This window comes from Erpetoichthys calabaricus, chromosome 17 (genome assembly GCF_900747795.2).
Source record: "Erpetoichthys calabaricus chromosome 17, fErpCal1.3, whole genome shotgun sequence".
NCBI lineage: Eukaryota > Metazoa > Chordata > Cladistia > Polypteriformes > Polypteridae > Erpetoichthys > Erpetoichthys calabaricus.
In genome coordinates, this window is record NC_041410.2 from 71559475 (window position 1) to 71575161 (window position 15687).

At 40.8% G+C, this 15687-nt stretch overlaps 1 pseudogene; it reads right to left on the reverse strand.

Moving 5' to 3' along the window:
* Window positions 1-422: 422 nt before the first annotated feature.
* On the reverse strand, window positions 423-1088 carry LOC114667728 (Golgi apparatus membrane protein TVP23 homolog A-like; annotated as a pseudogene).
* Between the last annotated feature and the right edge of the window lie 14599 nt (window positions 1089-15687).

Here is a 15687-nt window from a genome sequence, read left to right on the forward strand (position 1 = left end):
ACACTGTGTAAACATGACTAAATAAAGAAACCTAACCTAAACCTAACCTAACTTAACACCAGGTTAACTACGAGTTTCCGATTGACCTAGCCCAAACGTCTTCAACATGTGGATGGAAAAATCAGACAGGTGTGCAGACCTGAAATCTGAACCCAGGAGTCAGAAACTCTCCGCTGTTTCTCCTTGCAAAGACAGATAAGTCCTGTCAATACAATGGTAATATATCTTCCAGAACTCCTTCTGTTTGAATAATTTGATTTGCCAATTAGATACATGTATTGTAACATAATATTCTAAAAAATATACTTTAATGAATTCTCTCATTTTGATGTATGTTGTAGCATGAAATCCAAATGCACCATATGTCGGACACACTTAATAAATTCAGTCTTGTGATGCTGAAATCCATCTGCCACATTTGATTATCCTTTAGTTAATAACTCCCTGAAAAGTATGTTGCGCCTCTGGATAAAATGCTGACCAAGAGTAGATGATGCAGCGGTGCTAATAACATGCTTTCCCCCAACTTTGCAGTGGAAATAACCATATAGATTTGCACACTGAAGGGAAATTCCAGTGATGACCGAAGCCATTCATTTCACTTTTAAAGAAAAAAGTGTACTGAAGAAGAATAAATGTCCAAATCAGTGGGCAAATGATGAGACCTAACCAAAATATTCGAGCTTCAGCTTCTGTTAATGAGTTCTTATTGGGAGAGGTCTTTTTTGCTTCAAAGATCCAGTGACGTCTCCCATCTTAATTGATTTGATTCCACCACCGCAATCCCACCAATAGCCTCCCTGTAACATTCTTGACTGACCAGAAGTCACAGGAAAGAAGAATTATGATGACAACAAAGCAGGCAACAAAACTCTTGCTGAACCAGTCACAAAACAAATAATAATAGCACTTACTCAAAAAAACAGATGAAAAATTGATGCAATGGGATGTCTGACTGTTGTTTTTCTTAATGCTAACTCTTCTTCTTCTGCCCAAAAATCCAAAGATACGTCCTCAGTATCATCAACTATTTCCTGCATAAAGTATGGTAGGTGATGAGGATTTTGCACTCAGTGGAACAAATTAGACTTAATCAGTACACTGTAGCTATAGCATGAGTATGTAATATAACATTCTGAAGTCTATTTGATCTGATTCTGAGTGACAGGGACCTGAAGCTTATGTTGGCAGCATCACATGCAGGGCAGAACCCAGCCCTGAACATGGTGCCAGTCTGTTACTTGGCCCACTGACAAACAAAAATGGGGCCAATTTAGAACTGCAGTTACCCTCAGGAAAGCCCTGAGAAAAACCCGTGCAAACACAGAGGTAGTATGTTAGCTCCACACAGACAGTGGTAGCACCTCCTAAGATGTGAGGGAGCACTTTTGCACTCTTATCTCACCAAGGTTATTTTTTTTTTGGGTATCTAATGACAAATACACCATATACATTTATAATTGAATTAGTCAACTGAGAGCTGCCAGGTCACATAACAGTTGAACCTTACAGGTGTGGAAAAACAACAGAAAAGTCAGTGCCTGTGCACTTCTGCACCAGTAGGGTGCCATATCTCCAGTCAAGACCAAATGATGTAGGGATTAGACATAAGATGTGCAGAAAAACAAAAAAGTGCATTTTCCTGTGATTTGATTCAAAATGAATGCATATCTGAAATAAAAAAAAAATCTTTTGTTGAAATGTCTGTCAATAAATGGTCACATTTCTTTCTGACTGCTGGCAGTAGAAGCTGGGCAAGTCCTGAAAAGCTGAATGCCACTTTAAGTAGACCTGCCTCATGGCTATTATGGGATGTCGGTTCAGGGATGGAAGGAGATAGGAGATTTAAAAAAAAAAACACAATAAACTTCACACTACTACAGTTTTTGAGAAGTCAAATGTGTGTGAGATTGATTCAAATAAGAATTCCTTATAAATTAATACAGTTATTATCCCGCATTAGAGTCTTAAGCCAATGTCACATTACATGACTTCTAGTTGGCGAGGGTGTCAAACTTGACCACTGCTGTTACTGATCTTGTTACTGATGTATCTCAGATTAGACTACAACAATCACAGAGTATGTCAAATGACACAATTGTGTCATAACTTTCTAGTATTATGAGCTCACTCCCTTTTTCTGACAACCAATAATGTGCTGTCTGGCAAAGCTGGCACTGTATGAATACTTTACTGGTATGGCAGCAATCTCTGCCCTATTTTTTTTCTTTTGCTCTATTATATCTTGGCTCGTAAGACATGCAACATCAGACAGACTCTTCTGCTTTTGAAGTCCGAAGCAGCCATGTTCCTTATTCCTCGTTACTTAATTGGATGCATTGTACTTCCGGGTGAGCACTTATCGGTTGTCAGCTTTCACACACACACAAGACCCACCTCTACAACTTAATCAAACCGAAGCTGTCTGAGTTGCACACTGGTTGGACCAAGTCACTTGCCATGTCAGACACAACAACTGACAGTCATGGGAGTTCACCGAAATGCTTCCGACTCGCGAAGATTTTGCAAATAAACTCTGTGACTGAAAAATCGCTGGAAAAGTCATGTAATGTGACATGGCTTTCTGTTAAGCTGGGTGGGGGGTCTTTGGGATGAAGTTTAATCAAGTTCAGAAATCCCTTGTCCTACAGCCAGAATTCAGCAAACTGGCAATTGAAGGCCAGTGCTGATTTAGATTTTTTCTTTTTGCTATTTAAAGGTGGTCTGTCATGTGGTGGGTACGGCAACATGCTATCAGCTCATGGTCCCTATTTAGAAAGAGGAAAATAATAAAAGCTTAAAGGCCTTTACCATAGGAGATGTTTTAATTATACGTATCACCAACACGCAAAAAAGCCTGACACTCAACACTTATGCAGAGCTCTATATCCAAATCACCACAACCTCCACCATACTACTTAATCTGCAATAGACAGACAGGCAGGCAGGCAGGCCAATACCCCCAGGCCGCCAGGTGGAGCCCTCCCTGCAGCATGGAGGTGCCCCGAAGGCCAGCAGGGAATTATGGACATTGGAATTTTCCTTTACAGCCCTGCTGGATACCACGGGGGCCGCTAGAAGGCACTGCAGGGAGGAGCAGCAACCATTTGCCCTACGCCTCGGAAGTACATCTGAGTCACATGGACAAGAAGAATGACGTGCTTCCGGGATAAAGAAGAGGACTTTTTTATCTGACCCAGAAGTGATAAGGAGTCACATGGCCTGAAGGATGGGAAACACTTTTGGGTTAGGGACTATAAAAGACTGGGAAAAACACCAGAGCGTTGAGCTGAGCTGGGTGGAAGGGTGGCAACGCATCTGAGAGAGTGGAGGATTATTGTAGTGATTATTGTGATTGGTTATTGAGGATTTATTGGTTTATGAGTATTGTGGAGAGGAGGGTGCTTTGTGCACATTATTGTCATAATAAATATTATTATTGGACTTTTATCTGGTGTCTGGCGTATTGTCCGAGAGTTCAAGGGAGCGATAGTGCCCCCAGTCTGTCACAATAGATAGATAGATAGATAGATAGATAGATAGATAGATAGATAGATAGATAGATAGATAGATAGATAGATAGATAGATAGATAGATAGATAGATGGTTTCTCTAGTTCTGTTTGGACCTTCTTCCACTTGTTCCCACTGCACATGACCGTAGGTTCAGCAGCTGAGTACATTTTACCAGAATATAATCAGCCAACTTGAATATTGTTAAAGAGTTAGTCAATGAATGTCTCTGAGGCAAAGGCTCACCATTCTAATGCACATTCAGAACATTGACCAGCAGTGGGGAATTACTGATGACCCTGTCTGTCAGCAGCAGGGAAAGTATTAAAACTTCAAACCTGAGAAAATCAGAGCACAGCCTTGAAGTGGGAAAACCACCGAAGTTATTACTGGGCCTTCCTCGGAAGGCACTGCCAGGGACAGCAGAGCACAGACCTTAAAGGGAGGTTGCTATGTGTCACCCTCTGGGCCCATGAACTGTGCAGTCCCCAAATGCTGGCTGCTTCCAAAGAAAAGCCACCTTCTTCTATCTCAGCATGCCTAGTAGCAGACCATACATCCTTTGAAACCATGGCATCTTTCAACTGTTTGCTCTTTCATAGAATGCAGCACCTTTGTTCTGCCTGAGGCCCTCGGTATGCAGCAGCTCTGCCTGCTTTCTTTTGAAAACTGAATCTGGCCTTTCTGCAAAGGCCCCCTGCTCAACACCAATCACCCCCCAGATGTTTTGATTAGCTGTTGCTCAAATGCTGGTCAGATCCCAGGGATTAATGATGGATAATTTGCCTAAGGTTGGCACAGCACACTGCTAGGCTGTCAGCCTTTGGATACCATATGGGCAGAAACAGCTGTTTCCATTACTCTCCCATGCCCAGATGTGTCAAGCAGGATCCCAGCTTCAATCCGCCGCTTCCCCGGTACACAGTGGGGGGTGCTTTCAAGTAGCTTGGCAGCTAATTACTTTAATGTAGTCTAGTATGCCAGCCCTGCATGTTTCTAAAAGGGCTTTTAAAAGCGGCCAAATGCCAGCTGTCACCAGGGAGCCCAAAGGGAAGTGACAGACAGATTGTGCCTCTAAAACTAACAGGTCTAAATGGGCTAAAAAAGCAAAAATGGGTGTTGCCAGAATGGAAACACCTGAGAGGATCGCTACTGCCCATTCCGTGAGTGCTGCTTTCATTCTGTAAAACACAGTAGAAGGCTCTATATGAGGTAACAACTGCTTGGCCGTCACTCAAGATACCCATACATGCGATGTTCACTTTATTTAAAAGGTTTATGTAAGAATTTAAGCATCATCCATAAAACAACAGCACATAATGCAGCAAGTCTTGTGATTCTTAACATTTTGGTGACACTTTCTGACTCAAGTGACCCGCTACTGCTTGATGTACAACATATGGGAAGGTTTGGAGCATAAACTGGAGTGCTTTTGATGCGCAAGCCGCACAACTGCTGTGGGAAAAACAATGTGCCTGTGAAAGGACAAGCATCCAGGCTCCCAAACTAGTGGACTGTGAATCTTGGGGGTGTTTCCTGCTCGGCTGGGCCAGATGTAGAGTAGTAAGTAGACATAACTGATTTCAAGTTTCTCAGAATCAACAGTGCACATGTATGGCGCATGTGTTGGGAGCCTAAACAGTACAGTTTAATCAGAATAGATTGAATGAGATTCGAAATGTTTAATTTATGTTTTGATTTATTGAGAAAACTCAATTATGCATTTTTGGGAAATACGGAAAGTCTCGAAATGTAATACTATTCTTTACTATGTCTTGATATAAGCACCATTTGCAGGTGGGATGAATTGTAATATCTGTGATCTAGAGAACCTTCATGCAGGGAAAATGGCTGATGCTCTGTGAGGATTTTTGAAAGGGTGCAGCTTGAAATCATTTGCATACCTGGACAGGGATGGAGGTCCTTCTCAGCATTTCAGGCAAAGCACATATAGCTAAAAGCAGAGTACTTATTAACTCTTGCCTGGTACAAAAAATTGTAATAAATACAACTTTTTACACATCCTATAATAAAATACTTTGTCACATGTTTTAAATTTACTAAACTATTGAGTGCTGAATGCTGGAGCAGTAGGGCATTGTGGGTGTATACACAAGTGGGCCCTACAATAGGCTGGCGTCCCACACCTCCCAGCATCGTCACCATGAATTGGGTTAAGTTGGTATGCAACAACTGCAAGACAATTACACATTGAAATCTTGCCTAACGTTTTCAGTGATATGATGTACAGTAATAGTAATATCAAATACGTACAGCACAGAAAATCAGTCTTGCATTTTGTGGTGTCCCTAGAACACATATAGGCACAATGCCTATTTAACCGTTCTGGGCTACCATACTTGGATAGCTCTCTAGTGCTCATGAGCAAGTCAAGTGTGTTCTTGGCTGTATACCTGATACTCTGACATATGTAAGTTACTTCTGTGTTGTGAGCAATAAAAGCCTGCTTATTATACAATACTCTATCATTATTACTTATACACTGTCTTTTACAGTTTCTGTTACCTAACAAGTGTCAAAATGTCAACAAAAATAAAATAAAATCAGCTTCACTTACCTTTCAACAGAACACAGTGTTAACATTCTGGCTAGGAATGGCCTATTTCCATATACTGTACACGTCTTCTGCTTTCTTAACCCTCATCTCATTGTTTATCAAGTATCAAGAATAGATCCATGAAGACTTTAGCTATTCACAAAGGCAAAAGTGTTGAATAAATTGTCCTTTTGAGATCTAACACTGGGCTGGAAGGTATGTCATTTATTCCATTCATAAATTGCGTAATAAATCTAATTTAACATATATAAGAACAGGAAGGAGACAATGGTGTCAGGGCATGTGGAGTCTATCATAACTGGCCAGGATTCGGCACAATATATATTTATATAATGCAATTCCTATTGACTAACTATGAGCTCTGGCCACAATTACAAAATGTAAATAGTCAAATGGGACCCACAGTTGGTAGAAGCAAAAACACCACGCAATATCTGCACATATTCTAAGTCTATCTCAGTTTTGACATTATGAGGGCAGAAAACATAGTGAGACAGGACACTCATCCATCACAAGGCATTGTCACAGATATCCAGTATAACTCATATACAGTATATGTTCATCAGAGAGACGGTGCACATGCCTTTGAAACAGCGAGGTCCGTGGAGTTGTAAGTTGGTAGTAGTAGTACAGTACGAACAATGAACATACAAATATAAATATTCTGACAGAAGACTAAAAAACGTGATCCTCTGGATGTAGAAGGTAAGTAGTTCTGCCCCCTCTGTTGACTGGCCCATAGGTGATGCCACCAAAAAACCAACAAGACAGCTTGGCCCACCATCACCCTTTGTCCAAACTGTTTCCTACTCATCTCCTCATTTTCCTAAGAACAACAAAACCAGGTTGTCCCAGTAGTATCTGTGTTCTATGAGATGAAGGAGAGATGAGGGCAGAAGCTTGTGTCTCTTCTGAAAAAAGTTCTCAGTTGCTCACAAAATATTTCCTCCTTGACCATAAGAGAACCTAGCGGTACTATGGTGGTCATCCCCACCACATATAAGGCTCTTTTACTCTTGTTTTCATTTGTACTGTCACAGCAGAAATGGGAGTGATTTTTTTTTAAAAAAAGGACCAGAAGAAGAGACCAGAGCCAAAGACAAGCAAAGATTCATAACCAGGAAGTCTAAACACACACGATCTGCAAAGCAATAATCAAAATCCTAAACTGTACTTGTAATGTAAAACACAAAAGCTGTTGGTGTCAGAAGCACTATATAAGTAAATACAAGCTAATCTCTTTTCCATTTTCTACATAAACACAGATAATTAGGAAGTGCTCAACGTGACCTTTATACCATCTTGCTGATAACATCATTTCCAGGTCACCTACTTAGCAACCCAGGCGCAACCATTAAGACAATCAAAATCTACATTTTCCAAAGCCTACTGTGAGCCAGAAAAAGATCAACAAACATAACAGGAAGGCAGAATAAAATTTAAATTGTAAGCATATCATAACACCATCAGCCTCACAGCTCCAATCTTCTCAAGTTGCCGCAAGCAGATGAGCTATTTCACAATCTTGGACAGCTCTGTTGCTTTTGGTTATTTCAGGTCAATAAATGAATATGTTATAGCTTACTTTTCCATCATTGTTCCTGAAGGATGCAACTGTTCCCCCTCCATTAACTCTATTTCAAAATCTACAGTGTGAAGCCCTTCTGAAAGACTCCTTTGGATGGCACTTTAACTGTACTTAAGAATTAATTTCCCTTTGCACTCCCATGACTTCTTTATCCATCCACTTATCTAATGTAGTAAGCAGTCAGTCAACCAACAGTTCTTCTGTTCGACATAACCATCTAACCATCAAATCGACTGCCTCTTCATGTGGTCGACGGCCGTTCCTGTAAATCGGTACCATCAAACTCTTCCACTTTAACTTTCTCTCTTCAATTGGTCACTGCCAACTTCACTTCAAAGGGCTGCTATTCACTGCCTGTTCTCAAAATAGCAAAATAGTTACGCCATCTTCTGTGTATTAAATGTGCCAAACCTTCAAGAGTTGGTTCCAAATTAATAAGAGCCAACTAAGCAATTTGCTGACAACTACTTATTCATTAGCCAGGCCCAGCTGACCAGAACTCACCTACCACCTCTTGCACCTTCCATGGCATCCAGTGGCGTAGCTAGGGGCTGGCGGAGGGGGTGGTCCGCCCCGGGCGGCACATTTTTGGGGGCGGCATTATTGGCTAAAAGACTCAGAACACTTCACATGTAAGCAGCAGGAATTGGAAAAATATCACTCATGAATGAAAAAAGTCATATTTCTCTGATTTTCATCCACAATTGCTTCAAAAATCATTTTCAGATGGTCCTTCTGTGACGGCATCAGACACGGCAGTTGATATTTATGAGGCAATAACAAAAATAAACAGAAACATTACACCGATAATCATTGCCAGGAAGATAAACAACTAATTAACAATGTATAATTTCGTTTCGTTAACAATCCGAATGCATTCTTGCTCATCCCCACCTATCGCTTGTACACTACACTGGTTCTGGTTTTCGCAGCATAATTATATTAAACTAATAATCAGAACACGACTTATCAGTGCGTTTGTACTATATTCTTGTCTAGTTGATGCTTATAAATAATTATATGTGAAAAAATATTGCTGTTTCTCTATATATAAATAAATATATGCAAAATGTATCTTAATTTTTCTCCATACGTCATTTTAATTTTCTATTTAAATAGGTTAACATATTCAGATACGTTGGAAGGCGGCAAATTGAAGCCCCCGCCCCGAGTGGCACGAACTCGAGCTACGCCACTGATGGCATCTTTCCATTTCTTCATCCTCTCTTCAAAGCTCACCTCTAGACACCAGTTTAAACACAAAAGGAACGGGGGATATGAAACAATAGGTAAACTCATGGACACTTTAATGCACTTATACTGTTTCATAGTTCTACTGTAATTATATAGTGTATTCCAAGTTCAAAAGCAATTAAGTTTAATCAGCCACTTGGACAAGAAGAAAGTTATTTTAACTGAAGTGGTCAAGGTACAGTACTTACAAGTATTTAGTGAAAAGAAACAAGATATAGGAACATGCACCTGTGGCAGTAAAAGTTTATGGCTTCACCCTAACTCAAGCCAAAACTGAACCACTTTAGTGATCAGGGTCTAAAATGGGTTTTTGCAGGGTTGCCAAACCCTTAAGGAGTAATATTCCTTAAAATCAAAAATTACACACTGTAAATGAACCAATGGAGCCAAGCAATGATTGAACTAAATGAAGCGTGATTTTCTATATTTCTGATGGAGATGCTGTTTTTCAGAATGTGACACAAAGAAAACAGGAAGCTGCTTTTGAGAGAGTTAAAGTAATTAGTGACAGATTATCTCATATCTTTCCTACAGAAATAAATTGGAAACCAAGCAGGTATCAAAGCTAACCAACGAAATTACTAGAATAGATCAAGAACATGCCAAGTGTCCAAGTGAGGCTCTTCATAGGAAAAGGCAGGCTGTGCATTCAGAGCTCAACCTCTTAACAACTAAAGAAACTGAAACAACTCATTTTTAAATCAAGACATCATTACTATAATAATAATAATAATAATAAATTTTATTTATATTGCACTTTATATTTTAGCAATCCCAAAGTGCTACAGAGTAAAAATAGAATAATAAAATAAAAAAAGAACAGAAGAGTCTATAAAATACTTTAACAAAATGACTTTCTAAAAAGATGAGTTTTTAGGTTTCGCTTAAAGGCCTCAGTCGACTGTGGGGCTCTCAGGTAATCAGGGAGGGCATTCCACAGCCTCGGCGCCACCGATGAAAACGCCCTGTCACCCATGCTGCTGAGCTTAGTTCTGGGGACTTGAAGAGTGTTAGTGAGTACAGAGCGGAGGGAACGTAAGGAGTTATGGGGGGTAAGGAGTTCCTGTAGATAAAGAGGGGCATGTCCATAAATGCACTGATGGGTAAGAAGGGAGACCTTGTACTCTATTCTGAATGAAACAGGGAGCCAGTGAAGGGTTTTCAGGATTGGGGTGATGTGATCATACTTTCGCACCCTCATCAGGATCCTGGCAGCGCTGTTCTGAATATACTGGAGTCTCTGGATACTCTTGCCAGGAATCCCAATGAGGAGTGCATTACAGTAATCCAGCCTGGAAGAGACAAAGGCATGGACGAGCTTCTCTGCATCTGCCAGGGTGAGTAATGGGCGGAGTTTGGCGATGTTCTTGAGATGGTAAAAAGATGACTTACAGAGATATTTGATGTGGGTGTCAAAAGTAAGTTGGAAGTCCATTCTAACACCCAAATTAGTAACAGATGTGGAAAGAGGAATATTTTGGCCAGAGAAAGTAATACTGGTGATGGTAGAAGAGCGAAGATGATGTGATGTACCAACTAAGATGGCTTCTGTTTTGGATCTGTTCAACTGAAGAAAATTGAGCCTCATCCAAGCCTCTATCTCCCCCAGGCAGGTAGACAATGTAGATGTTGACAGAGGAGCAGTAGAGGAGGTGGGAGTAGTCCTGAGGTAAAGCTGAGTGTCATCGGCATAGCAATGGAACGATAAACCATGTCTGCCAATGACAGTTCCAAGGGGGAGCATGTAGATAGTAAAAAGGATAGGGCCCAGCACAGAGCCCTGTGGAACACCACAGGCGACGTTGTGGGTGTGGGACTTTGCGCTGCCAAGGGCGACATGCTCAGTTCTGCCAGTCAGGTATGATGTAAACCAATTTAGAACAATTCCTGAGAGTCCAATAGTGTATTGCAGGCGGTGAAGAAGGATGTTATGGTCTATTGTGTCAAAAGCAGCTGTCAGGTCAAGGAGGATAAGTAGTGAAGGTGAACCAGTATCTGCCGTAATCAGAAGATCATTGGTGACCCTGACCAGGGCTGTTTCGGTGCTATGGCCAGGGCGAAAACCAGACTGAAACTTTTCAAACAGATTGTTCAGTTTGAGATGATCGTGAAGTTGTGCTGCAACTATTTTTTCCAGAACTTTGGAGAGAAATGGAAGATTGGAGATGGGCCTATAATTGGAGAGAACTTCAGGATCCAAGGTGGATTTTTTCAGTAGAGGTCTGATGACAGCAGTTTTAAGTGCAGAAGGAATATGGCCAGCCAGGAGGGACTGATTTATTATCCTGGTGATAAGTGGAGAGATGGCAGAAATGTTGGCCCTCAGCAAGGGTGAGGGGAAAGGGTCCAGGGAACTAGTAGACGGTTTCATTTTCCTGATGACATCCTCCACCTCTTCCCGTGTGGCAACAGAGAAAGAGCAAAGAGGATGGACGGTCTCAGACAATGAGTCAACAGTTGGGAAGGGCAAGATATCCTTGGTAGAGAGGTGTAAACGGATATTATCAACTTTTTGTTTAAAAAAGTTGATATACATGTTGCATCTGTCATCAGTGGTCTCAGAATGGGCAGGTAAAGGAGGTTTGACAAGATGATTTATGGTTGAAAAAAGTTTTTTAGGGTTGCTGGAGCCATTTCTGATGATGGTGGAATAAAACTTGGACCGTGCAACCTTCAGAGCTTCTGCATACGCTCTCATGTGTTCTCTGTAAGCCTGTTTATGGACAGTCAGCCCAGAGGCCTTGAGCCGCCGCTCAAGGACACGCCCAGCCGCCTTCATTTTTCGCAGCTCGCAGGTATACCAAGGTGCTGAGCACGAGAATGAGACGGACCTAGATGTTAAAGGGGCGTGGAAGTCCAGGAGACTGCTCAGGGACTGGTTGTAAAAAATCCACAAGGTCAGCAACAGAGAGGGAGCTGATAAAGTCAGAGGAGAGAAATGTAAGGTCCAAGGCCAAGGCATCCACATTGATATTCTTCAGATTTCTGAAGTAGATCTGTCGTTTTGGTTTGATACGGGAGGAGAAAAAGGGCAGCTCCAATGACACAACTTTGTGGTGAGAGAAAGCTAATAAGCTTTTAGCTCAACAAATCCACAAGCAAGAAGTTCGCAATGCAATCCCAGCAATTACCAACACAAACGGAGACATAATCATTGACCATAAAAATATAATGCACACATTTAGAGACTACTATAAATCCTTATATTCTACTGAGTTTAAAGAAGACAAGTCACAATCCAATGCATTTCTGGATGCATTAGAGATACCACAAATAGATACTCTTAGTGCAGAGAAACTGGAGAAACCTCTAGCACTACCAGAATTACTAGATGCTATAAAGTCACTTCAAAGTGGGAAAGCAGCTACCCTGACGAATTTTATAAGAAGTTCTCCACTCAGCTAGCTTCCCTCCTATTAGCAACATTCACAGAAGCTAGAGACAATAAAATTCTACCTCAAACTTTTCGTCAAGCATTAATCACCGTCTTTCCTAAACAAAATAAGGACGTATTACAATGTGCATCATACAGACCAATTTCACTTCTGAATAATGATGCTAAGATACTCTACAAAGTCCTAGCTAGAAGGATGGAGAAAGTGCTGCCTTCAGTAATATCACAAGATCAAACTGGATTTATTAAAGGCCGACAATTAGCATCCAATCTTTGATGCCGGTTTAATGTAATATACTCAGCCGCAAAGTCAAACATCCCAGAGATTTTATTATCCTTTTATGCAGAAAAAGCACTTGATATGACTGAATGGAACTACCTTTTCACTACATTGGAGAAATTTGGGTTTGGCCCGAACATTTGTGCAAACTACTGTATACCAATCCAGAAGCTTCAGTTTGTATTAACAACATTAATTCAGACTACTTTAAACTGGAACATGGTACCAGACAAGGATGACCCTTGTCACCACTACTTTTTGCAATCGCCATTGAGCCACTGGCAGTTCACTTTTGAAATAATTATGAGATAAAGGGGATTATCAGAGAAGGACTTGAACAGAAAATTTCTCTATATGCAGATGATATAGTACTGTATATATCAGACCCACAAAATACTGTGCCTGCAGTCCTAACAACACTAACAGATTTTCAAAGGATTTCTGGTCTCAGAATTAATTTGACTAAAAGTGTGATCTTTCCAGTGAATTCTCAAGCACACAATATTAGATTGGACACCTTCCCTTTTATCATTGCAGACCAGTTAAAATATCTAGGGGTAAACATCACAAGTAAACATAAAGCTCTTTATCAACAAAATTTCGCTGTCTGTATGGAAAAAATTAAGCAAGACTTGCATAGATGGTCAACCCTTTATCTCACTTTAGCAGGAAGAATTAACATTGTTAAGATGAATATCCTCCCTAAGCTTCTCTTTTGATTTCAAAATATTCCAATATACATCAATAAATCATTCTTTAAGAAATTAGATTCAACCATAAACACATTTATTTGGAATTCAAAACATCCATGTATCCAAAGAACGACCCTACAAAGGCCAAAGGCAGAAGGTGGCATGGCTCTCCCTAACTTTCAATTTTACTACTGGGCAGCAAACATACAACATATTAAAACCTGGACATTGACACAAATAGATGAACATATGCAGGCTTGGTCTGCAATAGAAATAGAATCCTGCAGTTCATCTTTATATTCCTTGCTTTGCGCCCCAATAAATACAAATTATTGCCAATATACTAATAATCCAATAGTGCTTCACTCACTCAGAATATGGAACCAATGTAGGAAGCATTTTAAGATACAGAATCTTTTATCTGTTGCACCTCTGCACGAGAACCACCTTTTTCAACCCTCTCAAACATATGCAGCTTTTACTGTCTGGAAAACATTTTGGATTAATCACTTAGAGATCTGTACATAGACAACATCTTTGCATCCTACGAACAATTACATTCTAAATTTAACTTTCCAGCAACACATTTCTTTCACTATCTTCAAATTAAAAACTTTGTTAAACAGAACCTGCCCAATTTTCCTCATCTCCCACCTCCCTCTATGCTGTAAAAAATTTTCATCAGTTTCAAGGACTTAGACAGCATCTCTGCAATATATAAAACCATGTTACAGTCCCTCCCATTCAAAGATCCAAGAGGACAATGGGAAAAGGATCTCTCCTTCAACATATCAGAAAAGGAGTGGAAGGTAGCAATGCAGAGAATTCACTCGAGCTCCATATGTGCAAAGCATACAATTATTCAACTAAAAATGGTATATCGAGCACATCTGTCCAAAATGTTTTCAGGGCAAGATCCAACCTGCGAACGCTGCAATTAAGTTCCAGCCTCACTGGGTCACACGTTTAGGGCCTGCACCAAATTAACATCGTTTTGGACCAAGATTTTTAAATGCCTTTCAGACAGCCTTGGTGTCCCAATCCCTCCTAATCTACTAACAGCTGTGTTTGGTGTTCTTCCAGATGGGCTTAAAGTGGAGAAGGACAAACAAACTGATTGCCTTTACTACACTATTGGCACGTAGACTTATCTTGCTCAACTGGAAGAATCCTAACTCTCCCCTTTTAAGTCAGTGGGTAACTGATGTTATATATTATTTGAAATTGTAAAAAATAAAATTCTCACTTAGAGGATCTGTGCATACATTTTTCCAAACCTGGCAGGATCTAATCAGTAACATTTTAGAATAAGCTTTTAAGGCACTCAGGAAGCAGATTCTCTCCCTATTCTCTTTTTTTTTCTTTTTCTTCTCCATTTATCAATATTCACTTATTAATTTATCTATTTGCTTATTTTTACTAGGTTTAAGTTTTATTCTGCTTTTATTTTATCATGCTCTCTTTCTCAGGGGTGGGGGTTGATTTGTTTTAAATCCTATTCTTGTAAAATTGATCTATTTGTATGAAATGTTGTGTGATTTCATTAAAATCAATAAAAAATAAAAACATAAATTAAATAAATAAAGTAATTAGTTACTTTTTTTGGTAGCCATTTATTCAACCCCACTGTGTAATGAGGCAATACTAATTTTAGGCATTGATGGTAATGCAAAGAAACTCATTTGTGCTCCACAAGAACTCTCAGTGCCAGGACATGAAGTCCACCCTCCATCCATCCATTGTCCAACCCGCTGAATCCGAACACAGGGTCATGGGGGTCTGCTGGAGCCAATCCAAGCCAACACAGGGCACAAGGCAGGAACCAATCCCGGGCAGGGTGCCAACCCACCGCAGGACACACACAAACACACCCACACACCAAGCCCACACTAGGGCCAATTTAGAATCGCCAATCCACCTAATCTGCATGTCTTTGGACTGTGGGAGGAAACTGGAGCGCCCGGAGGAAACCCACGCAGACACGGGGAGAACGTGCAAACTCCACGCAGGGAGGACCCGGGAAGCAAACCCGGGTCCCCAGGTCTCCCAACTGCGAGGCAGCAGCACTACCCACTGTGCCACCGTGCCGCCCAAGTCCACCCTGCAAGAGGTTTACTTACCTCGGCAGTGACATTCATGTCTCTGGTGACTCTTCCTATGAAGTCAAAAGAGACATTGGGAGAGTGTGGGGGGTCATGAGGTTGCTGGAAAGGGGTGTGTGGCACTCCCAATATCTATGCAGAAGGATGAAGGTCCAAGTCTTTAGAGTCCTGGTGCTTCCTGTTTTGCTATATGGTTGCTAGACATGGACGCTATGCAGTGACCTGAGATGAAGACTAGACTCCTTCAGTACTGTGTCTCTTCGGAGAATCCTTGGGTACCGCTGGTT